Source organism: Trichosurus vulpecula, chromosome 4 (assembly GCF_011100635.1).
Source record: "Trichosurus vulpecula isolate mTriVul1 chromosome 4, mTriVul1.pri, whole genome shotgun sequence".
NCBI lineage: Eukaryota > Metazoa > Chordata > Mammalia > Diprotodontia > Phalangeridae > Trichosurus > Trichosurus vulpecula.
Window position 1 is genome coordinate 288,993,203 of NC_050576.1, and position 27,711 is coordinate 289,020,913.

The 27,711-nt window shown below is 33.6% G+C and overlaps 1 pseudogene; it reads left to right on the plus strand.

Annotated features, from left to right (window-relative positions):
* Positions 1–12,307: 12,307 nt before the first annotated feature.
* Positions 12,308–24,689, plus strand: LOC118847130 (annotated as a pseudogene).
* Positions 24,690–27,711: the final 3,022 nt, after the last annotated feature.

Consider the following 27,711-nt stretch of genomic DNA (forward strand, 5'->3'; position numbering starts at 1 on the left):
AAAGGCAAGGCATGAGATAACTCCTTTCCATTGATTGTTGTTGATTAGTGAGGAAGATGGAAAGATATCTTTTGGGAAACAGAGGATGGTTGAACCCATAGTACTAGAGAGAAAGAAAGATGGTATTCCAGGTAAGACTAAGAGATCAGTCAGTAGAAAGGAAAAGAACTCATGTAATGACCAGGGATGTCAACATGGACTCAGAGAGAATAGGTCTTGAAATGATTCAATAGATATTGGCAAGATTGTGGCATGAATTCACTCCAAGACAGAGTTCTTTCCTTGCATACAAATCCCATCCACTCCTACTCCACATAGGTAACTTTGACTCAATACTGGAAGGTCCAAAATGTGTATTACTTTCCTTCCATCTATCCTTCCATCTTTGCATTCTTCTTTCCCTTCCTCTCACCTTCCTCCTTTATATTTCCCTCCATCCCTCTTTCTTCTGTCTATCCATCATTTACACAGACACACCCACACACACACACACACACGTATTGCCATAAAGAGCCCTAGAAATTTTCAGTTTACAGAAGTCTTGTGCAATTTTAAGGACATTTAATTCTATCTGCGTAATTTCTTTTCAAAAGCAAATTTCAGCCTCATCTATGTTTTATTAGATGGTCTCCGTAAATTGTTTTGACAATAAAAATTGCTTGGGGAGGTCCAACCTACTGGTTATGAGTCTTGGTCATGAGTATTTTATTATCTGCTAATAATCATGCTTTTGTTAAATATGGTTTAAAATATGCTTATAGATCAAAGAATTTATTCCGTGTTATAGTATAGCACTATTTTTTTTCCTTTAAGAGCAAACATTTGCCACTGGTGAGAATACTATTGATCTAGATTATCTGTATCCATAAAACAAACATGATTGTGATGAACAGGAATTATAGTTCAAGTATTGCAGGTATAGTCTCATATTTACTCTTATAATAAAGCTAAATCCAGATGTTTTAAAGAAGTTGAAAAAATTGGCATTACTATATGTAGGTGAAATAATTGGACTATTGAATATTTTGTTGATGTTCATCTATAATTTTGGAGTTTCATAGATGTAGCCTCACATGACATGTGATGTTTTGCTCATACCTAATCTCACATTGATGAAAATACACTGTATTTTCAATATCTTTACTTACATCTTAAAGTTTCTCTGACATTCACTATATTAATCCAGGCAAAATGTATGCTTCTTGAGGATGGGCATAGTACTTTCAATATCTTCTTCCCTTGTGGTCCTATAGTGCATCATAAATATTAGTCTACAAGAGGCATTTTAAAATGTGATGCCTGAGAATGCTAAGAATGTGACATTCACAGGACTATTAGGTATAAATATTTTAATTTTGAGTTATTTGGTTTTTACTAATGTTGTACCCTAACATGGAGATTAGTGAAGTATTTCTGTTATAAGTTTGTGGGCTGAAGATGGAGTGTCCTGAGTGGTGTCTTACTACATAATGATTTAGTGTATACTTTTACTTTTTAAAACTACTTATAAAGATATAAAGTTTCTCTGTCATCCTTTATATTTGTACAATACAAAATTTTGGATGAATCCCTATGTTGTTGGTATTTTAAGTATATTTTATGACTTACCCAGAACTTTATTGTTTCCAAATCCCATAGGGATTTAGGGGTTTTATGTATGAAAACCCATCAAAGCAGCCATCAAATTAATTATGATAGAGGGAATGGAAATGCAAATAATGAGTATTTCTTTTAAAAGAGAAATGGAAACAAGTTATAGATATCTGGTTTTCTTTTATGTAAGCTTTTCTCTAATGTAATATGATTTGAATAGTGTGACATGCCCTTTAAGAGTAGGTTGATTGGCAGAAAGCCACCAAATCTCTCTTTTTGACAGCACAATGCCAAAGTATACTGTCTCGTCACTATAAATCTCATTACTATTTATGTTATGCTAGGATGTATTGATTTTCAGTCAGAAGAAGTTCCCACAAGAGATTTTTTATATGGTGCTGTAATCCACTGAGGCCTTTTTATACTCCTCCCCCTGTCTACAGACTATAGCATAAAAAGTTCCAGTTTGGTGAACAGGGATTTTCTTTCCCAGATAAGGTTAGGGAGGTAGTTACTGTAGCATAGCACAGTTCAAAGTTGTTAGTTACTTCAGTTGTTAAAGAACTGCTTTATTCATAATTTCATACAATGATGTGAAGCCAGAGGGAGCTCAATAAATGTTAATTGGTGATGATGAATACAAGGAAGAAGAGGAAGATAAGCTGTGATTGGGAAAGGTATTATGATGATGAAAGGGTTATTGAGAGACTGGCTCACTAGTACAGTGTGGGTGGAGCTGTGAACTGGCTGATCATTTAGGAAAACCATTTGGACCTCTTTTAGAATAGAGATGAAATTACTCATAACCCTTGACTCAGATTTCCCTACTGCTCATATACTCCAAGCAATTAATTGACAGGGAAAGTCCTTGAAAGTTCTTACATATGCCAAGGTAGTTATTGTAACAATTTCTGTGGTAGTTTAAAAAAACTTTTGAAAAGTGAGTCCCCACTCATTGTGAAATGGCTGAGTAAATTGAGGTGATATGACCGTAATGTGATATTTTTGTGCTATAGCAAATAAGGTGAGAAATTTGGGAAGACTGTATAACTTGATAGAAAGCCAAGTAATCAGAACCAAGAAAGCAATGTGCAAATGGCAATAGTAAAGTAAAAGAAATGACAATAATATTTTATCTGCATGTATATATATAGGTCCCTAAAGATCTATTTATCAGATTATGAATAAATACATTGACCAATCTTGACTTCAGTAGACTGATAATGAACACAATTTTCTACTTTTGGCAAGTAAGTTGTTTTCCCCAGGTAGGGAATGAGGGGGAAGCTGTCATGATCAAACATGTCAGTTTTCTTTCTTTCTTTTTTCCCCTTAACTGTACTTCTTTACACAAGGAGAGTTCTAGCAAGTAGGGCATAATAGAAATAACAGTGATGTTTAATAAAACAATTAAACATTTTTGAAGAGGTGTATTGTGATAAGGAACATCTCAGTATATAAAAATGACCTTTAGATTCTGTATTCTTGCTTTTGTATAATCTGGGGAAAAGAATGCTTGGATTTGGTCATACATTCCCCATTGGATCTTTTTGTAGAAGTCCTTGGTAGAGGCAGAAGAGGGAACCAGGTATCAGCCTCTTCTCTTTCTTCAACCAAAAACCGAATCAGGATTAATTTGACTGTGGAAAATGCTGAAATACATAGGGTAGCTCTCAAAGCTTAAGCTTGCTTTTCAAGGATTTTGAATTATTCTCATTATGGACAGTTAGAAAGTTGCTTTCTTATGTTGCTTTTGGAACCTAAAATGCCTCTTATCATTCAAAGCTTCCTGTTGACTTTTTGCTACCATGAGGAAATTATATAGCTTAAAACCTAGTTAAATGCTTCCATGCGGTGTATGGTTTCCTTGTTTTCCCTCATATTCTTAGACAACTAAAGGCGAGGTTCAGGAGGCATGAGGGACATTCATCCTTGATTTAATGGTGGAAGATCTTAGCAACAGTTGCCAGAAGTTGTTATGTCACACTTCCCCACCCCTCAAAAAATTACAAACAAACAGATCTTCAGTGTATTAGGTTTCATTGAACATTATTTCTTACTGACTACAATCTTTTCTTTCTCATTACCAGGAGAAAGGCAGGTATCTCATTGATAGTATAGCATAAAATAAAAGTGTGGCTTAATTTGGCCCATTGCAGAGGATACCAAAGTCACATGCCATAATAGAGAAGCATATAATTATAGCTGTTAGGTAATAAAATAATTGAAACAGGTTCAACCAAGGATTGCTCGCTTTTTTCCCATTGGGGAGAATTAAAGCTTAAATAAAATGTAGTGTATAGCAATTTGAAATGAGGTAGCTTTATTTATTTTAGTTTAAAGTATTTTTCATAAGTAAGCATGAACACTTGTTTACTTGATCTACTAAGCAGTAATACTTTTGGAAGGCTAATCATATGTTCCATCTTAACTGATACCAAGAAAGTCTATTTTATTATTACACATAAAGTTAAAACCATTTTCTTTAATGTCATTCAACCATCCATCCATTCCTTCACCAACCATTTATTTAATGTTTACATTATGCAAAATATTGTATTAGGTTCTCAGAGACATACAAAAATAAGGAAGACATAGTCCTTGTCTTCATGGATGTCATATTCTAGCAGGGAGATGTGATATGGATAAACACATAATACATTGAACACATAACTATACATTGATAGTACAGACTGAAATGAGAAATATATAACAGGTATAAAGCACTACATAGGGTCACAACTTCCAGGGATTATTATGTTATTCCCAAAATACTTTATATTCATTTTGATTTGGGTATGCATATGTGTATATGTGTGTATCGATATGGATATATTTATCTATCTCATTCTTAACAAAACTTTATTACTAAAGCTTTAATGGGTTAAAACTGCTTTAAGCCTTTTGGGATACATTGTATATGCATGTGTTATCTCTTTCCTTGAAGATAAGGATGATTTTTTTATCCCCAGTAGCTAGCATTGTGCCTGGTACATGGTAGGTTCTTAATAAATGCTTGCTGATTAAGTTATACAACAAAAGCTAGCTTTAGAGGGAAAACTTATAGCTTTAAGAATAGGGATAGGACAAATTTTTTTAAAAAAAGAATAGGAATGGGTCCATGAAAGTTCAATAATCGTTTGATTCAGAAAACTAAATCATTGTTTTGAAAATAATTCCCATTTAATGAAGAATAAATAGCAAATCAATGTATTCATACATTTTTTGCATGGACTTTTGAATTTTCTGTGTAATTCCAAAGCACTAATGCATCATAGGTCTTATGAACATGATGTAACAAAATAATTTAAATGTTTTTGTTTGTTTGTATTCCATATTGACCTGATTCTCATATACATTTGACTGACAATGTAATCTGTACTTCAACAGGTCAAATCGAGTGTTGACATATTGGATTTTAGTCAAATTATTTGAACTTCATCTGAATTATTTGGAATGAAGGAGGTTACCTCTCCCAAGTCTGACTTGTATTTGAATTATATTACTCAGTCAACAAGCATGTATTAAATATTTTCCATGTGGCAAGCAGTATGCTAACCACTGGGGATAAAAAAAAAGCAAAACTAGTCCCTGATGGAGAGATGCTGACATTCTCATATGGAAGGCAACATGTACATAAATATTTATTTATGATAATAGAACCATTTCTTATTGGTTACCTTTGGCAAATGGTGTATTTGTTGGAATTAGGAATATAAAAATATTTCCTGAAATTTAGAAACTACTTGGCATGGTAGTGATTAATATGTATATTCAAAATAAGTCACATCTATATAGATAGGTAAGTAGCTACGGATATGTGTCATATATAGTCATTTATTATATAAGTGCATGTATAATGAACATATCTTTGCACATAACACAGACATATATACACATATATATTTATATATGCAGATGTACCATATTTTGTTAGTGTACCCATATATATGAAATCAGAGATTATTTAACTCTACAAAGATCAAAGTAACAGAAGTCCACATTTTCAAAACTTATTTTGAATGTCGACTTTATGATAGATTTTAAGAGAAAAGTAGCCCCCAAATCTCCCAGATCACCACATTTGTTTACCTCCAATTTTGTGTCTTCTCCCTTTGCCATTAAAGAAAGGCATTGTTTAATGGCTTTGCATCTTGTTTGAAGCCACACTTAGATCAGCTATCAATCACTGACACCTTTCATTATACCTCTTTAAAGTGCAGCTAGCCTGTCACGGTTCCTGCTTCTCCTTCCATTCAGCGATGGGGTTTAATTGTCCCCTTAGAGCCGTTTGCCAGAACCTTAGCAGGACAGCAAGATTTAATATCCCAATTTTTTTCCTTCCTCCTTTTTCCCCTCTGTAACAGACATGCACTGGTCCCCCTTCTTGCCCATTTCTGCTGAGCTGGCAATAGAAGATAATTGTGTTTCATTTTTATTTATACCTGCAACCTTGGCTTTATTATCATCTTTTTTCCCCCCGGAAAGAAATATAGCATACCTCTGTTCATTCTGCTCAAGTTATTTCCCGTTTGTCAAACTCATGACCCAAGTGAAAATTTCTGTACTTGAGAACCACAGGATTATAAGTATGAAGTTGAGGTACACTGACTTATCTTATATCTCTCTGTGTATTTAATGCAAGCATTTATACTATAGAGTTTCTCACAAAGCAGAGAAAAAATTGAAAAAGAGGAAATTGGATTCTGAATTTTGCAGTGATTTTTAAAAACAGCTAAAGTATTTCATTACTCAAGAAAATTAGAGTATTAAAAATAATATGTTGTTGATTTAAATATAACATTATTGCAAATATATTTTTTCTCCTCCACTATTATTTTCCAAATCCTTCAGTAGCTTCCTGTTACCTTAAAGACTCCTTAACCTTACAGTGAAGGCCTTTATAATCTTGTTATCCTACCTTCCTAACTTTATCACATATTACTCCCATCCATGAACTTATTTTTATACATACATACATACACACACACACACATGCACACATAAATTAAATAAAATTTCATTGGATATTTCCCAGTTACATTTAAAAATCTTTAACATTCATGTAAAAAATTGTGTTTCAAATTTTCTTCCTCTCTTCCACCCCTCCCTCACCTCTTGTGAAGTCAGGCAATATAATATTGATTATATGTGCATTCACTCTTATCTTCGAGCCACTGGATTACTTTCCATCTTTAGTTAAGGCTTGTGATGCCCTTTCATTTTGCATCTGTATCTTTGCTCATGCTGTTCTCTATACTTTGAAATACCATCTCCTACTTCCTATCTTCCTCCTTCCTACATTCCCACCCCTAAATATCTACTCATTCTCTAAAATGGAACTCAAATGCCATCTCTTCTATGAATTTCTACCTGATTCCAGGGAGTAATTACAAGTCCTCCTTGGAACATCAAATAATAATCAGTTTGAACCACTTTTATGTACCTGTCATGCTTTATAGTGTATTCTAGTGATGTGTGTGTTCCCCTTTTTTGAGTATAAATTCCATGAGACCAGAGACTGTTATGTAAACTTCATATTGCACACAGTTATCTACACACAATGTTTAGTAAGCTATTGATATATTTTCATGATTTCACAATAGAATTAATTTTTAGATGTTTAGATGGGAAAACTTCATGGAAATCATAAATACACCTGGATACGCTGAGTGCAAAATACAGGAATTTAAAATTTATCAGCCAATTCCATTTATGAAAGTTTGTTTTACTAGAGTCAATAAGCTTGTCAAGCCTTATCCTACTTAAAAGTGAAGAATCCCTGTAAAACTTCTGAGTGCCATTTGTTTTTTCAAAGGATGTTTGTAAATAGGCAATTTAAAGACAACACAATTAAATTTGTCTACTTATGATTTAGGTAAAGAAGTTATATCCTGATTGCTTTACCACAGTGAGGTGGAAGAGCCAAAACCCCCAAAAAAGAGAATTGAATTTAAAATAATATGGCTAGGTAGTTATAAACAAAATAAATAAAATAAAATACATTTTAGTAGGAGTAAGTTCCTGTGGGAACCAAATGTCTGAAGGCTTTGAGCCTAGTTCCAATTTGCCCATGAGTTCATCTCTGTGACTTTGGGTAGATCACGTGAACACTCTCGATCTCAGTTTCTTCAAATTATAGATGAGGTGGTTGGACTTGATGTCCTCTAACAATGGGGTTCTTGACCTATTTTGTGAAGTTTATGGAGTCCTAAAAATAATGTTTTTAAATGCATAAAATAAAATACAGAAGATTACAAAGGAAACCAGTTATTGAAATAGTTATGAAAACAAACACACACATATATTCTTTTTTTAATTTCTGTTTCAAATTTTCTCCCTCCCTCTCACTCCTTGAGAAGGCAAGCAATAAAGTATTGATTTTATATATATATATACATATATATGTACACATACATATATATGTATATATATAAAATCAATGTGTATATATATACACATATATGCATACACTCCAATGATCCAATGGACTAAATACATACACATAACATACACACACACGTGTGTGTGTGTGTGTGTGTATATATATATAGATATAGATATAGATATACACACATACATACAAATATACATATACAAATTCAAGGATCCTGGATTAAAAACCCCTACCTAATCCATTTAGCATCTTTAACCTTGTATGGTGCTAAGTGTTAGAAATAATTCACTGAAATATGAAAAAATAAAATGTACCAAAAATACCTAAGAGTGATTAGATTGTCATTCACTTGTAAGAAAAAAAAAATCATGGAATCACAGTGGGTCATAAACTTAATGGTGAAATCACCTACTCTTAAATGTCTCATGCATACATGAGCATAGTTGAACATAGAGTACAATTTTAAGTCTAATCACTTCAACAAGGTATGCTGGAGTTTAGCAAAAGATAAAAAATGAAATTATTAAAGATCTTTAAAAAGATATATATGCATATATATAATATTTATATGTATATGTACATATACATATATGCTAAAGAAATTGGGCATATTTCACATTAGTAAAAGAGACTATAATAATATAAGAATTCAGAATTATAGTAATCTAAATCAGGTGATGTTTGGGTGATTACATTTATAAGAAAGGTTTAGATTGTTTTAAGAGATTAGACCATATATTTAGATTTTTGACGTAAAGGGGTGAAGAAGTATCTAATATCCTGGAGAACATCAACTCCTTAAAGTCAGAAACTATTGTTTAGTTTGTCTGTGTATGTTCAGCACCTCCCATCAGTGCCTTGAACCAAGCAGGAGTTCAATGAATCCTTGCTGAATAGGACTTGATATGTGAAAAAGAGGTATACAACCATTTTTATAAAGTAATTTAGATCTATTCTTTATTTTTTTTTTGTATCATGGATCCATTTGGTAATCTGATAAAGAATGGGCTTGAGAATGATTTTTAAATGCACCAAATATATAGGATTACAAAGGAAACCAATTATATTGAAATGAAGATGATTTTTTGTTTACCAACCAAGTTCACAAATCCTCTGAAATCTATTCATGAACTTCAAGTTAAGCCTCCTATTTTAGAGGCAATAGATTCATATGACTGGTTTGCCAAATGCAACCTGCTGCCAGTTTTTGTACATAGCTAAGAATGGTTTTTAAATTGCAAATAAAGTTCTATTGTATTTAAAAATGTAAAAAAAATCATAGTTCAAGAGCAGTTAATAAAGAAGCCATTGTTGACAATCTTTGGTCATTAAACTTTTTTTTTATTCAGCATTTTGATTCTGATTATTTTTAAAAGATATTATCTTACTATTACTATATGTGGTTTAATAATACACATTATTGCTACTGTATGTGTTTTAATAATACAAACTCCTTATGTTAAAAACTAAAATACACATATATCTATATCTATCTCCTACCAATATTAATAAGGGAACCTTTGAGTTATGAAGGAGGACTTGTATATTTGTAAGTCGTGAGTGAAAAAAAATTCACTCATTCTACTGTTTAAGTAGAGTTTATTTTTTTTTGTTTTGCATTTTTTTTGTATCTCAATATAGCAGAATCATGATATTGATGATTTTCTTTGGCTCTTAATGTCCAAATTAGGGTTAGGGTTATACATCTGTATATACAAACACATTCATATATCTATATGAATGCTTATAAATATATGCGATATTGATTCAAAATGTCCATAAAATAAGAAATTGTCAAGTGCTATCTTCATTGCTCGAGAACTTTATACTTTAATGGCTAACCTTGTTTTGATAGGCAAGTTTGTGGATCTTTGCAATGCTATAAAGGGTGATTTATTACCCAGAATTAAAAACTATTTCCTTGATCCTTAAGGTGATGCAATAGTTGAAATAGCTTTCCTTGTTCTTTCACAAATTCCTTCCCCTTTAGCAATTCTGATGAAAAAAATCTCATTTTGCTGTTGTTTTTAGCTCATTGGCAAAAAAAGGGAAACATTTTTCATTCCTGCATTAAATATTCTCCTGAAATGAAAGCCCATTTTTGAAGTTATAAAGCTGTCACTTTATAATGAAAGGTTGCTTTCATCGACAAAGCAGGTAGTTTTATGTAGTTCTTGCTTTTTGTTTCTAAATGTGTTTATAGCATTGACTTGGCTGCCCACAAAGTAGACCATGGACAAGGAGGCACATCATTTCAAGTGTGACTTCTCAAGTCTTAGGGATATGAACCAAGGCTTACTGTTGGTTCTCTGATTTCTAGAGAGACTTGAAAGGTAATGAAAATATAAATAATAATAATGACACTAATAGATAGTATTTATGTAGTGTTTACTATATGCCAGGCACTGTGTTAGGTGCCTTACAAATAATTTTAGGTAAGATCTGTCCAAGTCATTTAATTACTTTCATCTATTATAACTACAGTTTTTTTGCTGTCATTCAGCCTTTTCAGCCATGTCAAACTCTTTGTAACTTCATTTGGGGTTTTCATGGCAAAGATACTGAAGTGGCTTGCTATTTTCTTCTCCAGGTTATTTCAAAGATGAGGAAACTGAGGCAAACAGGATTGAGTGACTCACTCAGGATCATCCAACTAATAAGCATATGAGGGCTAGATTTGAGCTCCAGTCTTCCTGACTCCAAGCCTGGTGCTCTATCTACTGCATCATCTAGCTGCTACATAACCAGAATGCAACTGTCTTAAATTTTCTATGTGAAATGATGGAGGTGGCAAAAAAAATAGTCTTCAGGATGATAATATACTAGGAAATTTGTAGTTATTATTTATTATCAGGAACAATTGATGAGGGGTGATTTTTGTTTTACAATTGTAGCTTTCTGTAATATAAAATGTATTTTTTATACTTTCAAAAGGCACCTCTTGTAAGTATAGGTTCAATAACAGGCCAGTTACAAAACACAAGCAGTACTACTTTATTAAGGCATCAAGTATTTAAATCAAGGAGGGATCTTCCTTTAAGGTCACCTCGTTAGAAGCAATATGGCACAATGAGAAAAAATATTGGATATTTAATACAAGGAACTTGTTAGAATGATAGCTTTGTTACTTACTAATTGTGTGACTTTGGTTAAGTCACTACCTCTTTGGGCCTTAGTTTGGCCGTCTGTAAAATGAAGGAATTGAGCAAGATTACATTCAAGGTATCCAGTCTAAATTTATGAATTTCTCTCTTTTGGCAGATACATTATTATACTTTTATACACAATCGTGTATGGTCAAATGTTCTTCCCTGTCTATCTACTTTTCCCTTTTCTTCCTGTCTTTCGCTCCCTTTCCCCTCTCTTGTTCTCTTCAAATCTTTCCTGTCTCTTTTTCTCCCTAAGGATTCTCTCTAATGCCATTTCTATATATTTTCAGGGGAGTATAATGTTTTATAAGCTCTAATGCTCATTCATACACTTAATGTTGGGTCAACCACATGGTATTTTCCCCCCATCATTCCTTTGACAAATCAAAACTCTGCCACTCAGAAAAAAGAATAAAGTTAGAAATAGAAGACATAATTACAAGTTCAAAGAAAGAGGAAAAATATTTTAACTACTTTATTTCTCGTTTTAAATAATTACATTTGTGTCTTTCAAATGTCAGAGAAGAACATTTCTAAATGTGATTGGTCCCAGAGAAATCTAGGAATTGTATTTTTTTTCAAATGAGTTTAGGATAGAGGCAGGGGTATGCTGGTAAGTGTTTAACAACCGGCTCTCTGAAAAAATACACATGTGATAAACTTTTAAAAATTTTCTTTGTTATCAATATCTTTTCCATCATTTTCAAAAGTCTAGAAATCAACAAAATAATAAATCAAACTCTGTTGTACAGTTTCCTGATTTCTGAGGTGGAAATGTGAACACTAAATTAAGATTTAACTATTGTGAGCCTGTACAAGCTAGTTCCAGTAAACCCTGGATTGAAAATTATACATATCACTGTTTTTTGATATTCTGAAATAAATGCCATTAAGGATGACCCCATGATGTAGATAGTTTAAACCTCGTTTGTGGAAGAAATTAGAGATCAAAGGAATTAAATATCTCTCTCAAGGGCACACAACCCGCAAGCATTTATTAAGTACTTACTACCTACCCAGTGCTGTGCTAGGAATTGGGGATAAAGAGAACAAAGTGAAATAGCGCCTACCCTCAGATATCTTATAGTCTAACCAAGATACAAAATAGGTACAACGTAATCTTATTGAAAAGTACTAGCAACTGAAGGAGGGGATCAGGAATTACCTCATGGACAAAGTACCACTTCTACCAGGTGGATTTCAAAGGAAATCAGGGATTCCTAGTGATGAAGGTGATAAGAGATTATATTTTGAGAATCTAGGATGGTTTATAAAAGGGTTTGTTGGTAACAATTTGAGTGCCATGCACTGTGTAAAGATAACCAAGGATAATCTTGTTGGACCACACTTTGTGTAGAGAAAAATAATGAACAATAAACCTGGAAAGTAAGGAGGAGTGCCAGAAATTAGATAGTGTAGTGCTCTAGCCATTATGATACCCCACCTTTCTGATCTACATGCTAACCTAATTAAAATAATAATTTTGTATATTCCTGTTTGTCTTTTTGTTTGCTGGAGGCAGGAATACTTAGATAACAGAAAAAAAAAAGTAAATGCTTGAGTTGGGCTACCACAGACCTTTTTTTTTTTTTTTTCAAATTGTGAAAGTCAGCCAATCAACAGTGAACATTACTGTCTTTTGCCAGTGAGGAATTCTTCTTGTAACCAAAATAGAATTGCAGTATGTGGATTAATGGCTTACATTGTTGGAGGCAATTAGCTGGTTGATTTCCTACAGGTTCACACATTATTAAGTGAGCCTTGATAATTCTGTCATAGACTTGTATCAGATGAGAACACAGCCTAGCTCTGCCCTTGATTTTCTTTGTAGGGGCTAGAACACAGTTTAATGGCAGGCTTAACAGGTTTTTTTTAATTAAAAAATATTAAATAGCTAGATGACAAGGTAAGTGGAATTTCTTGTCCCCAGCAGAAAGGAAACAGCTTTTACTAAAATGAACTGTTTGCTTTACATATATATATATATCAACCAAGGGTTAACTCCCTCTGCATTTCTATCTTGTTCCTAGATAAAAGTACACATATAGACATATATCACTTAAAATACATTAAATGTTATATTGAACAATCAGATCTGACCTTCTCATCAGTTTCATCTCTAAATATCTGGGTTCTTGTGTCTAATTTTATAATAAATTTTTCATTTATTTGTATAATATCTGTATAATCTGATCCACTTATCAAGCACACTCACATTCAACTACCCCCCCATTAAATAGGTAAATAATCACTGTTATGTCGCAGAAATGTTTGCCATATTAGTTGTCTATTTTAAATAGCCCTTTTCTGTACACTGTTTTTATTGATAATTTTAGAAAATTTTATTTCTAATCTATTGGTACTCTATATTATGTGACAAGTATGAAATTCTGCATTCCAAAGTGAGTATTAAGTCTTGAGAAATAATGGAACAGGAAGGTCTAATGTCATATAATTTCAAACATAATTAACCACATATCTTCCTAACATCAATATTTCATGACTTGGAGTCTCTAACTTCACATTTAGAAGGTGTTAAATATTTCTATTTTCAAAATGCCAATAAAATTACAATATAGAAATGTGTAGCAAGGAGATTTAAGGAGTTTGTTACAAACCTCTAGAATGGCTTGATTCAGAACTTTTAGGCTATTGATAGCCAATTCTAATGTAAGATTTTTAGTTCCCTCCTTCTCCCAGTTAGAATGTATACTTCTTGAAAGAAGGGATTGTTCCATTCTTTATATTCACAGTACTTAACAGAGTTCCTGCCCCATAGAAGGCACTTAATAAATACCTGTGATTGATTAATTGATTCACACAAACCAGTGGGGACATTTTGAACAACCCAAGTCTCAATGGAGTCCTCTGGGAAGAGGCTACAGTGGGGGTGGGCGGGGTGTTGATGGTGGTATTGTAGACATCCTGGACCCTCCTCGCTCTACATTCCAGAGTCTGTTATACTCGTTTTGTTCTTCTATTCTGTTATTTAAGTCATCAACAAAAACATTTTTAAAGGGTTCTGAAAATGGAAGATACCATGCTGTAGAAGCATCCAATGTATTATATTAGAAAGAAGATTAGCTTTCGAATGAAAGTCTACTTTTGAATCTTGTGCTGTTCACTACTTGCGTGACCTTGATGAAGCTGGTTTGCATTTCTGGACTTTTCTTTCCTCATCTGTAAAATCTCCAGGTACCTTACAAACCTAAATTTCTGATTCTACATTAATTTAGTAGCCAGCATGCTCTAAATATCACCTGATAATAAGAATATTGTATAGGATTACAATCAAAAGCCTTCTTGAAGATCTGACATATATTATATCTACTGTCTCCCTGTTGTCTACAAGACCTGTTAACTTGGTCCTAGATGGGAATTTAAATGATCCTGACATGATTTGCCCTTCATAAAGTATGCAATTCATAATGCTGAAAACAGGTTAATTAATGGTACACTGACTGATTGAGAACAGCTCTAAGAATGAATTAATAAGATCAACAATCATCCTGTACCAAGGACATGATTCATAATTCCTTACAGAATAATGATATTATGCTGGAGAACATATTAAAACAAGGTCTTCTATTTTCAGCAAAACCAAGAAAAATGCTGTCCTTACTAAATGTGGAAACTCAGTAAAGTTATAAATAGCCTGCCTGGAGGGAGAAATAATACAACAATTTCCTTAAATGAAATGATAATACATTTATAAGTTGGCTCAATATTGAATTGAGATATAATTGGCACTTAGGCCTAGGTAAATGGGAGGTATGTTGGAAAATAAGTTTTGGTTAAAAGTAAATGGAAATTCAGAACAAAAACAACAACAATAATAAAGACAACTCCACAGGTAAACGGTGAGCTCTTTGAGAGAGGGTGCTATCTTTTGCCTTTCTTTGTATTTCCAGTGCTCAGCATAGTGTCTGGCATATTATAGATGCTCAATAAATGCTTGTTGACTGACATACTCTGCTTTATATTTTGTAAAATACTTTACATACATTATGAATAAAGGCCAATAAGGAGGATCAAAAGATCATATGCATCAGACTAATCATAATAAAATTATATTCACATTGCTGTATCTGTCATAGACCCATCAGTGATGGGGCCATAACAGTGTTTTCCACAAATGATGTGGAAACTTACAACACAAGTGTGTTGCGCATAACACCAGAGAAAATCCTTTTTTATTAACTGAGTTGAACTTTAAAATTATGTTATGACCAAAAATCAATAAAGAGAAACTGATTTAAGTTCATCCAAGTGTGAAGGGGTTTATTACCAGTGCTACATCACTCTAATGATGTACTCTTAAAAATGTGTTTTTGTGATATATTGCATCTATTATTGCTAAAAGGATAAAACTGCAGAGCAGTACTGGACATTAATAAATCAATTTAAGAAAAATGGGCAAATAGCCAAAGGAAAATGAAATTCAATTTACAAATTTTTAAGTGTTGTGCAATTGTAATAGATGCAAACTATATACACACCAGAGTTGTGGTCTTTAGGTTACTGATGGGATTTCCTTTGGAAGAATCTTTAACAAAACATTCTCCTTGTGAGAGATTTCATAGTGTAGTGATGTCATGTTTATTAAGTTTGTTTTCTCTTAAATTTCTTAGGAACTCTCAAATATATGTATAACTATATATAGATACATTACATATATGGATAAATTAATTTTACATATATATTTTACAAAGTGTTTAATATGCTGATTTTCTGAAATTGAGAAAGGAATCTCTAATTTTTATGATTTCTTTCTCCTTATAAAGAATTCATTTTTCCATGTTATTTAAATTCCCAAATTACAGTTTAAATCAGTAGGTGCTTAAAATGTGCAACACACATGTTTTTATATGACAGAAATGATTATTTGAGTCCTTGGTGTGATAGTGCTCTTAGGTTTCTTTCTTTTCTGTTTTGGCAGTTCTCATCAACTCCACTAGGAATTGGGAAGTATGAATATAATAAAAACTGATCCATCCAGCATTTTATCAACTGGAAATCTCTATTAACTGTCACATTTATAATACAAGAATAATTGACATTCATAATGATAACCACAAGGTACATGAAGATCCTGTTTAGAATAGTTTTCATGTTAAATTATTTTAATATATTCTAATTCATCTAAAATTGGTAATCCATGTGTAGTATTAGCTTAATCATGACATTATATTCCCTGGCCATAGTACATAATAAAGAGTTTACTGTATCTATATTCCCTAATCACAGGACTTCAGAAAGTTATTTCATTTATTTCTTATTACTTCTGCTTATGGTGAAAACTAGTGGTTTTCTCATTCAGAGATTAGTCATTTATAGAATCCTGCATATTTTATAATGTGCAGGAAAATATCTTGAATGATATGTAGTTGTTAAAGTTGTAAGATGTTTAAAATTTCATTTACTATCCACTTTTCTTAGTTTTGTAGACTACAGAGAGTATGGACAAGATTGATATCATAGAGCTTTGGCCTTAGAGCAAAAATGAATTGTAGGAACCATCCTGTCTAACCCCCTAATTTTAGCAATGAAGAAACTGAGGTGGTGTCATCTGCAAGAATTCAACCTACATACTCTGATTCAAGGGCCAGTTTTTTCTCTATGTACTGCAGGTTACTATATGGTGGGGAACATTGTTCAAGAAAGAGTTCTGGATTTTGAGTCAGAGAACATGATTAGAATCCTTATTCTATTGTCTACTCCCTATGTCCTGGACAAATAGCTTAGATGTTAGACAAATGGGTGCCTCCATTTCCTCATCTCTGACATGAGTGTGTTGGATTAGATGACCTTAAAGGACCTTGCGACTTCTAAAATCCTTCCACCCATAACTCCGCCTGCCTTTATCATATCCTTGGACTACCCCAGCTGCAAGTTGTCTTCATCTTCACACTTTTTACTTTATTTTTATTGATATATTTTGTTTTTATATCTTTTATTTATTCATTTTGCCCTCTTCTTTCCCTCATTCCATAGTAAACTATCCATTGAAACAAAAAAACAAAAAAGGAAATTCAAAAACAATATTTCAGCAAAACTTACCAACATATCAAATGTCAAATGAATCTGATAGTATATGTGATGTTTCACATGCTAGTCTCACAGCTCTATAAAGAAAGAAAGTGCATTATGATATCTATTGTATATGTATTTGAGGCCGTATTTGGTCATAACAATTACACAGCATTCAGTGTTGGTTTTCTTTGGTTGTTCTTTCCTTTTACATTGTATTGTCATTATGTATATTTTTTCTGGTTCTCCTTACTTTACACTAGTTCATGTGACTTCCCATGTTCCTTCATATCCATTGTTGATAGCACAGCAATATAGAAGCTGTTATTAAATTCTGAAAAACTAAGTCTCTAAACTTTGTGTCTAAATAGATTACTTAGCAAGTAGACCATATATAATCAGGTAATAAATTGGCTTCTACTGACAGAAAATAAATATCTTAGTCATTCTTATGTAATCTATCATTTTGTTTCCCTTTTTATCTATGTGATATTGTAGTGATACCAGTCTCATTTTGATTAATTTCATGTGACTTCCCATGTTTTCTTGAACTTTTATTTAATCTTTTTTATAATACCATAAACTTTTAATGTTTATTGAGAAATTCTTCATTCATTAGATATGTATGGTATTTTCAGTTTTTATCTCATATGTAAAGCAGTTTTGCATATTTTTATATATATAGATCCTTGTAATTCTTGCTATTTAGCTTCTCTTTTTAAAAGTGCTAATTTTGTTTTAATGAAAACAACATTTATCAATCAATACTAACATGGTAAAATAGCAATGACTGGAGTAAGAGCATCTGGGTTCAAATATTAGCTTTGTCAATTACTACCTGTTCAACCTTGGCAAGTCACTTAATGTCCCTGGGTTTCAGTTTACTGTTCTGTAGGATAAGGGAGTTAGACCAGATGGTCTGAGTTCCTTTTGGGTTCTAGTTCTATCATCTGACATATCTACATACATACATATATATTATATATAAAAAATATATATGTATCCATACACATGTGTATGTGTGTTTGTGTGTGTGTGTATATATATATATGTATGCGTATGCCTATACTTACATAGACATATATTAATGTATACGTGTATGTACCCATATATAAACATTTCAGTGAAGAATTAAAATTATATATCTATGCGTATGCATGTATATGTACATATGTGTGTTTATGTGTATATACATGTATATCTATGTATAGAGATACACACACAAAAATAGTTCACACAGTTGTTTCAGTCAACATACACTCATGTACATAAATAATTTAACAAGGACGTAACAAAACTAATTTGTGTCTTCTTTTGCACTTTTTGGCTTTTAAAAGTATTTGCATTTAAAAGAATATTTTATTGCAATTCTTTTTTGCTTACGTATCACTTTGCATTAATCTACCCTCTCCAGTATAACAAATATTTGTAATCAAGCAAAATAAATTTTTACATTGTCCATGTCTGAGAATGTATATTTCCTATTATATGTCTGTTAGATTATTAGCTGCATGTCAAGTAGCCAGTATTTTTTACTAATTTATTTTAAAATTTGCCATTTTCTCTTGATTTGACCAGAGTTCTGATTTTTTTTTACATTTGTTTTCCTTCTTACCACGGTCATCATTGTTTCGTTTGTTCTGGTTCTGCTTATTTCACTCTGTATCAGTTCATGCATATTTATACATATTTCTCTGAATCCATCATATATATCTTTTCTTGTGGTGAAATAATGTATCATTACATTTATATAACATTTGTTCAGCCAGTTTCAAAGTGATGAGTCCCCATTTTTTCCTATACAAAAATGTATGACAATATTTTATCTTAAGATACTTTCTTAGCATTGAAATCACTGGATGTAGCATATTATGTAAAGTGAGTTGGTGGAGTCTTTGTATCAGAAATCATTTTAAGGTATCTCCTGCCCTCCCCATTGACTTCTCTTTTGAAATAATGACAAATTTGAATAAAATACATATCATGACCATGTTTGATAGTATAAGCAATACTTAGGTTTGGTCTCCCTCTTTGCTATTGAAAGAAGAGAGGTATGTTTTCTCCTCTTTACTTGACACCGATATTATTCATTTTGACATTTTAAGTCTTGGAAGTATTTTCATGTTGTTTCATTCAAATTACTTAGTGCTGTGTGCATTGTTTTATTTTTTTTTACTGCCTTTATAATAGTTCATATAAAAATTTACATATTTATCTGAATTCCTATTGGTTTTTTCTTAGAGAATAGTAATCTTTCATTTATAGAGGTGATATTTTTTGAGTATTCTCTAATCAATGGACACCTATTCCTTTCTGGTCTTGTTTTTTAATACCACAAAGAATAATGTTATTAATATTTCATTATGTGCTTGTCATTTTAAAAAGTTGTTGACCATTTCATGTTATAGGAACAGTAGTTGAATGACTCAATTACAGGCTATCAACAGTTGAATGCAAGCACTGGGGACATCAAGACAAAAATAAAACAGGTCCTATCCTCAAGGACCTTACATTCTGTTAGGTGAAGCAACATGAATCATGGATCCTTTTGGCAACCTGAGTAAAATCACCATATGATTTTGAGAGAGGTACCTCTTCTCATGGCAGCTACATGGTATAGTGTTCCAGGCCTGAGTCAGGAGGACTCATCTTCCTGAGTTCAAATCTAGCCTCAGATGCCTACTAGTTACATGACCCTGGGCAAATCAATTAACCCTATTTGCCTCAGTTTCCTCATCTGTAAAATGAGCTGGAGAAGGAAATGACAAACCCTTCTAGTATTTTTGCCAAGAAAACTCCAAATGGAGTCATAAATAATCAAATGTTGCTTAAATGACTGAACAGCAACCACTACCTCTTTTGAGGATGATGTTTTTAAATGCATAAAATAAATTATGTAGAATTTCAAAGAAATAAATTATATTGAAGAACATTTATCAAAATATTTTACTCCCCTCCATCAGAACAAAACAAAGCAATTTAGTTTATGAGTTCCATGTAGGAACTCTTGAACCAGAGGATGTGCAGAGTAGGGCAAATAAAATGATACCAAAGATGGAGGAGCTACCGCTTATAAAAAGGGAAAAAAAAGATTAGCCATTGATGTTGAAAGACAAAAGCTGGAAATGAAGTCCATGAAATCATGCAGGGTATAAACTTGATGAGTAAACAGACTTATTTACTAAGACTTTAGACAACTAAATTAAAGGATAATCTTTAAAGCTTGAGAGAATTAAAAGAAATAAAAGTGATACTTTTGCCAACCAAGGGAACAATGAGATGTGATAAAGGTTGAAAATATTAATAAATTCAAGAAGGATATAGCTAAATTGTAAATAGCCAATCTATGATAGATTGAAAGGGAAGGTATGTTGCTTAGGACGCTTGGGAATATGTCACCAACTTGTTGAGGTTTCTCTGCATCTTGGAGGACTATCATACCTCTTCCAAGAAAATCATAGAATCTTGGTAGTGGAATGTACCAAAACAAGAAGCAGAATACTTGGGGCAGCTAGGTGGTGCAGTGAATAGAACAATGGCCCTAGAGTCAGGAGGACCTGAATTCAAATCCGACCTCAGACACTTGACACATGTACTAGCTGTGTGACCTTGGGCAAATCACTTAACCCCAATTGCCCTGCCAAAAAAAAAAGCAAAAAAAAAAAAAAAGAAGCAGAGTACCTGGCTGACTGACTTAGTAAGAAAGAAGGAAACTGGTATACCTAAACATGTACTAGGAGCCAGACACTATGATTTACACACATTAACTCACTGGATACTCAGAAGAACCTTGGGAAGTTAGTGGTATTATTACCTCTGTTCTGAAGCTGAGGAAAATGAGGCAGGGGAAGCCTAAGTGATGTGGGTGGGGTCACACAGTTAGTAATTGTCTGAAGCTGGTTTTCAGTCCTGGCCTTCCTGACTCCAGGCTCAACATTCCATCCACCATACCCACCTAGCTGTATGGTGATCTTTATTATCTTGGAAAATTGGGCTTGTTTTAAACTGGTGATACATGTTTGTAAAAAGTACTTCCTGTGAAGTTTTCATTGAATATTTTCACTGTCTATTAAAAAAAAGGCATTGACATATTAAAATTTTAGAAGCTTTGATCAAGATTTAATGTCTAGTCCTCCAAGTTGCCTTAACCAAGCAATTTAAATGTTTCTCTGGAAACTGTAAGTGGCCATTTCTGAAGTCTCATGCTTCTTGACCTCTCTGTAGCCTTAGACACTGTCAATCATCTTCTCCTTGATACTCTCTTCTTTAGGTTTTTGTGACACTGCTTTTTCCTGGTTTTCCTACTTGCCTGATCACTCCTGACTGCTGAATCTACATCCACTTTATGCCCGTGGCTGACCCCAGTGCTCTATCCTGGGCTCTCCTATTTCTCCCTCTGTACCATTTTACTTGATGACCCCAGCTTCCATGGTCAGTTAGCATCCCTATGTAGATTACTCTCATATCCACTTGTACGGCCTTAACCTCTTTCCTGATCTCCAGTCTTGTATTTCCAACTTCTTTTTGAATATCTTGAATTGAATGTCCGGTAGACATCTTAAATGGAACACATCCAAATTTGAATTCATTATCTTTTCCTCAAAATCCTCCCCTCTCTGTAATGTAAATTCTGTCCTAAACCACATTAGGGAGAGGGGTGTAGCCTTGGATATAGAGCTTGGAGCTCTCCTTTCCCCAGAAATGACAAAGTGACTGAAACCCAAGACAAACAGTATTTAAGGCAGCAGATGATATGTTTCTCACTTGGTAACCCTCTTTCTGAGAAGAGTGGTAGCCTTTAGACCCAAATTCTGCTTGCATTCCTGGCAAGAATGAAAGTCGTGCTTGGAAAATAGTGGATTTAGAAGCTAGGGAAATCTGTTCTGCCTCTCTTCAAGGCATACCCAAAGAGAGCCACCTTGCCACAGATGGAGTCTCTCTATACATGTTGAGCTCTTTCCAACTGCTGCACTAACTTTTCTATTGCTGTCAAGTACCACCATCCTTCCAGTCACCTGGGCACCATCTCTAACTCTTCACTCTCTCTCCCTTAGCACCATCTAATCTGTTGTGAAGTCCTGTTATTTCTATTTTTATAGCATCTCTTCTAGATGCCCCCTTCTCTACTCTAACACTAAAACCACCCTGGCACCTTCATAACCTCACACCTGAATTATAACATTACCAGCCAGTTGGTCTCCTTCCCTCACATCTCTTCTCAATCTAATCTTCCCCTCAGCTGTCAAAGTAATCTTTCTAAAGTATAATTCTGAACACATCAGTCCCTCTGATCAGTGAACTCCCAGTGACTTGATCCTCCCTATCACCTTAAGGTACTAATTTTAAATCCTCTATTTTGCTTTTAAAACACTTCATAAACTGGCCCTTTCTCCCATTCATATACTCTGATCAAGTGATCTTGGTCTCCTGGTTGTTCCTTATCCAGGATACACCACCTCTGACTGAGGATTTTCCCTAGCTATCCCCCATGCCTAGAACATTTTCCTTCTCCATCTCTAACCCCTAGTTTCCCTGACTTCTTTCTAATCACAGCTAAAGAACTCCCTTCTGCAGGAAGATTTTCTTGGTTCTCCTTAATCTCTGTGCCTTCCTTCTGACACCATCCTGAATTAATCCTCTATTTGCTTTGTGCCTAGTTATTTGCATGTTGTCTCCTGCTTTAGACTGTGAGCTCTCGAGAGCAGGGAATGAATGGTTTTTAATTTTTTTTGTATTCCCTGTGCTTAGCACAGTTCCTGACACATAGTAGGCACTTAATAAATCCTAGTTGACTATGATTATGTCTTGTGTTTACAATATATAAGAGATACTTATGAGATCATTTCTAATAAAAAGTGCTATAAAGGAAGAAAAGGATAGATAGTAACCAATCATAACAAAAACATATATTGTTGTAGAATATTAGTGAAGTATCATATGACCAATGCTTTCTTTATGAGAGCAGCCTTAAAATGCTGGTAAATAAGCATTTTCAATTTAACTTCCTCCTGGTGGGATTGTAATCTAAATTTTATTTGTGCTGATGAAATATTTATATAACACATTTGTGTATAGAGATGATGAACAATAAAAATAAACATTTAAAGCAACAGTTATGATTAATGTTTCAAAAAACAGTTCATCATGGCTGTCAACTTTAAGAATATTTTTATATACAGAAAATTGAGTTGTATCTAGAAGCACAGATCACCTGACCTGGACATATCTAGTGTATGTGACATAAATTTTATTTCCATAGACAAGATTATGATTTTTTTTTATCACAGAAGTATTATGGGGTCAAAAGTTCTTCAAATAAAGCATGATTTCTAACAAGATTCAGACAATGGAAAACACTAGAATTTAACCAAACAAAATATATTGAAAGGAGATCAAAATGTTTTTTTTAATTCATAGTTTCCTATGTTTTAACAGGCTTGCTGACTTTTTTTAACTTGCATAACTTTTTTAAGAAAATGTTAAATATGTTAAGAAGGAAAATATATTTTGTCATTTAATAAAAATGGTTCATATTAGTTATGACTAAAAGAAAAATCACTCATTGATTGATATTTCCTGGGATTATCAGTGTTCTTCTTAGCACTGGAAATGTTACAAAATTGACCCAAATGGTGATATCATTATTACCAAATTTGGGCTTTTTCTGTTTCAAGGTATCAGTTCCATACTATCTGTGCCCGTCTAACTCAGCATGCTGAGATCCTCATTTTAATGTCATCCATCAGATGCTATTTTGTGGCTGGAGAATTACCTGCTATCACAATCTTGGTTGTTTCCCATGACTAAAACTTCTTGAATTCAGTGACCACAGACATCATCCATTTGCATAGCCAGCACATCCAGGTGTTCATTGACTGATTTCGCCAGAATGCCAACAGATCATCTCAGGTGCAGAGGAAACTCAAATCGCTAGAGAAGCTGCCAGACCTGAAGCTTGTACACAAGGAGGTGGAAGCAGTGATGGAATTTCCTAATGGGTTTAAAAGTTTTTACTACTTGAAGTCAGTTTCTGTTATGATCCTCAGTACTCCAGGGTCAGTTGTATTTCTGTCTTGGCAGACATTGAGTCTTGAAGCTGTGTGATTAGGGTAAAAGGAGCAGGGAAGTCAACTATGATAAAGCTGTTGATGGTAGACTTTGTGACCATTTGGCGGATCTGACATGCTCACAGAAATGAACTTGAATGTCAGTGCAGTGGAGCTGCTCATTTACAAGTTCACTTGGGAGGCCCAAGAAGAAGTATCATCACCAGTTGTGATGCCACAGCATCTCTGAGGAGCTGACTGTTCATCCTGTTGCTGGTCTTTCTGGAGGGCAGAAAATCTTAGTGGGCCTTTGCCCAGATGACCATCATGCACTGTCCTAAATTATATATTTTTGACAAACCAATGAAGCACCTGGATATGGAAATGATTGTGGCCTTAGGCCATGCCCTCACCATTTTCATAGTTGGCGTCTGGAAATATGCATTGAACAACAAGACATTACAATTTGAATGAATGATAGTGCCTTCCTTCTATGATTATTTTAAATTTATTCTGTATATATCTTTTTGCACATAGCTGTTTCTATGTTTTCTCTCCCAGTAAATTGCGAACTCTCTTAGGGCAAGAAATGTTTTTGCCTTTCTTTGTCTCCCCGATGCTTAGCACAGTTCTTGGAACGTAGCAGGTAATTAATCAATGTTTGTTGACCTTATCTGTAATAGATTCTTAAAGTTGTGCATTTGATTTCATTCCTTTTTTTTGTTACATCTAGGAAAGCACACAGGCTTCTACTTGATGTTGAAGTTGGTGAATTCCCATAAAACAATACTAATTGCCCAGACACTCCAAAGTCTATTGTTCATTTTCTGTATACCATAGGTGATTGCCTATTCCAATTCATCATTGGTTCTGCCAACTCAGTGATATGAGCACTTCTTCAACTAATGCAGATCATAAAACATGAATGCTTTCTCATTCCATTAGATTCTTGTCCTTCATCCATACATTTTGATAAAAGATGATGGTGGAGTCATTCCTCCACATCTTTTAACATTTTGGAGTGAACCAGGTGAGGATATGGGCTTCCTATACAAAAATACTTTTTATCTGGACAATATGCATTCTTTATTCTGTTGACTTTTTCCATGTCAGTTGCTAGGTTCATATTTGCTTTGAGAAGGATCTTATTATTCTGGAGATTAATGAAATCAGGATGATTTTATCAGAAGTACCTAGAGGAATTTGGCATCTTTAGGGAATCCCTCTTCTTGTAGACAGCATTATACAAGATTTTGGTGGACATACATGTTGACAGAATGAGTGTATGTGTACATACACACATGCATAGAGATAGATACATATATACATATATAATGTATGTGTAGATATATAATACATACATACATTATATGTATATACATATGCCTTCATTTGATTTTTTCTGGAGGGGTGGAAGCAGGGCAATTGGGGTTAAGTGACTTGCCCAAGGTCACACAGCTAGTAAGTGTGTCAAGTGTCTGAGGCTGTATTTGAACCCAGGTTCTCCTGATTCCTGGGCTGGTGCTCTACTCTCTGTGCCACTTAGCTGCCCCTTCATTTGATATTTTTTAAAGTATCGCTGTATTTTGAAAATACTTTTTGTATAATCACTAACAATAAGCATACTGCTGTGGGATTTTGAACTCTATGTACTTTTCAGTCAGTTCGTGACAAGAAGATCTGATCTGCTCTAGAAAATCATGTGTGAAACACTGCCTGCTCAACTTTCATATTTTTATCAAGGATATACTGTAGAGGACCTTAGAATATTTTTATAAAGATTTTAAGGATGAAAAGGTAAGCATGTGGGTCAATACCTCAATGCATTCTCAGTTACCTATTTTTTGTAGGTAGTAATATAATACATTATCTTTTCCATTCTTTTAGTGTCTCATCATTTAGATAGATTCAATATTGAATCCCTTATGTCTTTTAAATTGTATTGTCTCTAGGTTATATCCCTTCTTTGTATGTTTGGTTAGGTCCAGTCACTCTTTACAACTTTGTCTTAAGTGCTGTTTCCACTTAATTTTCAGTACAAATATGAATTTTCCAATGTCATTGATTGTATGATATATTGATAGAGAAACATGAGCAAATCTGTTCCATTTTTGCGTCTATTTGTGGTGCTTTTAGTTCCACACATAAGTACTTTGGGCATAATGTGGCCTGTGACACCCAACTTTCTGTAGGCTTTTTTTGCCCCTCTGCCCTGTCCCCACTCCATATTTTTGTTGTTTTGTGAGGCAGTACATCTTATAATCTCCTCCTGTCCCTATACAGTATTGTCAAACAATCCTACCGTGTTGCTTGCAAAAATTTTTATACTAAGTTGCTTAATAAATGCTTTTATTTCCAAATTATTTATTTTTAACATTCTAGCCATCAGACTTCTAAACCTTTTCTTCAGAATAAGCAATGCCAATAAATTTCTTTTTTGAAGATGCTTTCTTTCAATGCTTCTATGAAACTCTTTTATGGCTATCTCCCTTCTTCCCCAATCCAGTCCTCTCTGTAAGTGCGTGTGCAAGCTTACACACACACACACACACACACACACACACACACACACACACACCCCCATTGTCTGCAATATTGAGTTACACTGAAAGAATTTCGGCCTGATTTCATTTCAGTTGAAATGGAACTTCATTGTTATATGAGTTTACTATAAACATGCTTTATAGCACATTGTTTAAGACAAATTAATTTCCTTTCTCTCACATTTTGTAATATAAGAGCAGATGTGCCTGCTTCTAAATGCATGCAATAGTCTCTGGAAAGCAAATAGATAATTCCATTAGTTGGAAAAGGACTTTTAATCAAACTGTGATCTCCTCTCACAGCTTACGTTGACCCCAATTTCTTTTCATTCTTTAATGTGCCTAAACATGCTGCATTGCTCTCCTTCTAGCTGTTATGTCAAGGATTTTTATGAACAAATTTTATGTTTGAAAAAAGAGTTTTATTATCCCATCACTGGTCATTTATGGTTATTTTTAATAGCAACAAAATGAAAGAGTTTTAAAAGAATACTTTGGTGTAGCACACTGACATCTAGGCCAAGCTTAGAAATTTCTTCATTAAAAGGCCTATGTAAACATCACTCTATTTAATTGTCCTTGTAAAATGCTTATTAAAAAGTATTTTCTTGATAACTCACAGAAAATTTGGGCTAAATTTCAAAATGCTCTTTTTCTTTATAGTAGAATCTGAAATAATGTCACTTGTGTTTTCTGAAAATCATGATTAAAAGATAGATTTTCAGAAGTGTCCAGATTCAGCCTAGTATTCCTTCCACATTGTTTAAACCCTAATCCTAAACTTCTTTGTAGTTTAGTAATAAAGATCTACTCTAATAAAGTTCCAGTGTTAATTTTAGTTTTCTATGAGCAGTGGTTATATAGGCAATTAACAAGTCTTTATGAGGTGCTTATTATGTACCAAGTACTGTACTAGGACCTGAAGAACAAAGACAAAAATGAGACCCCCTACC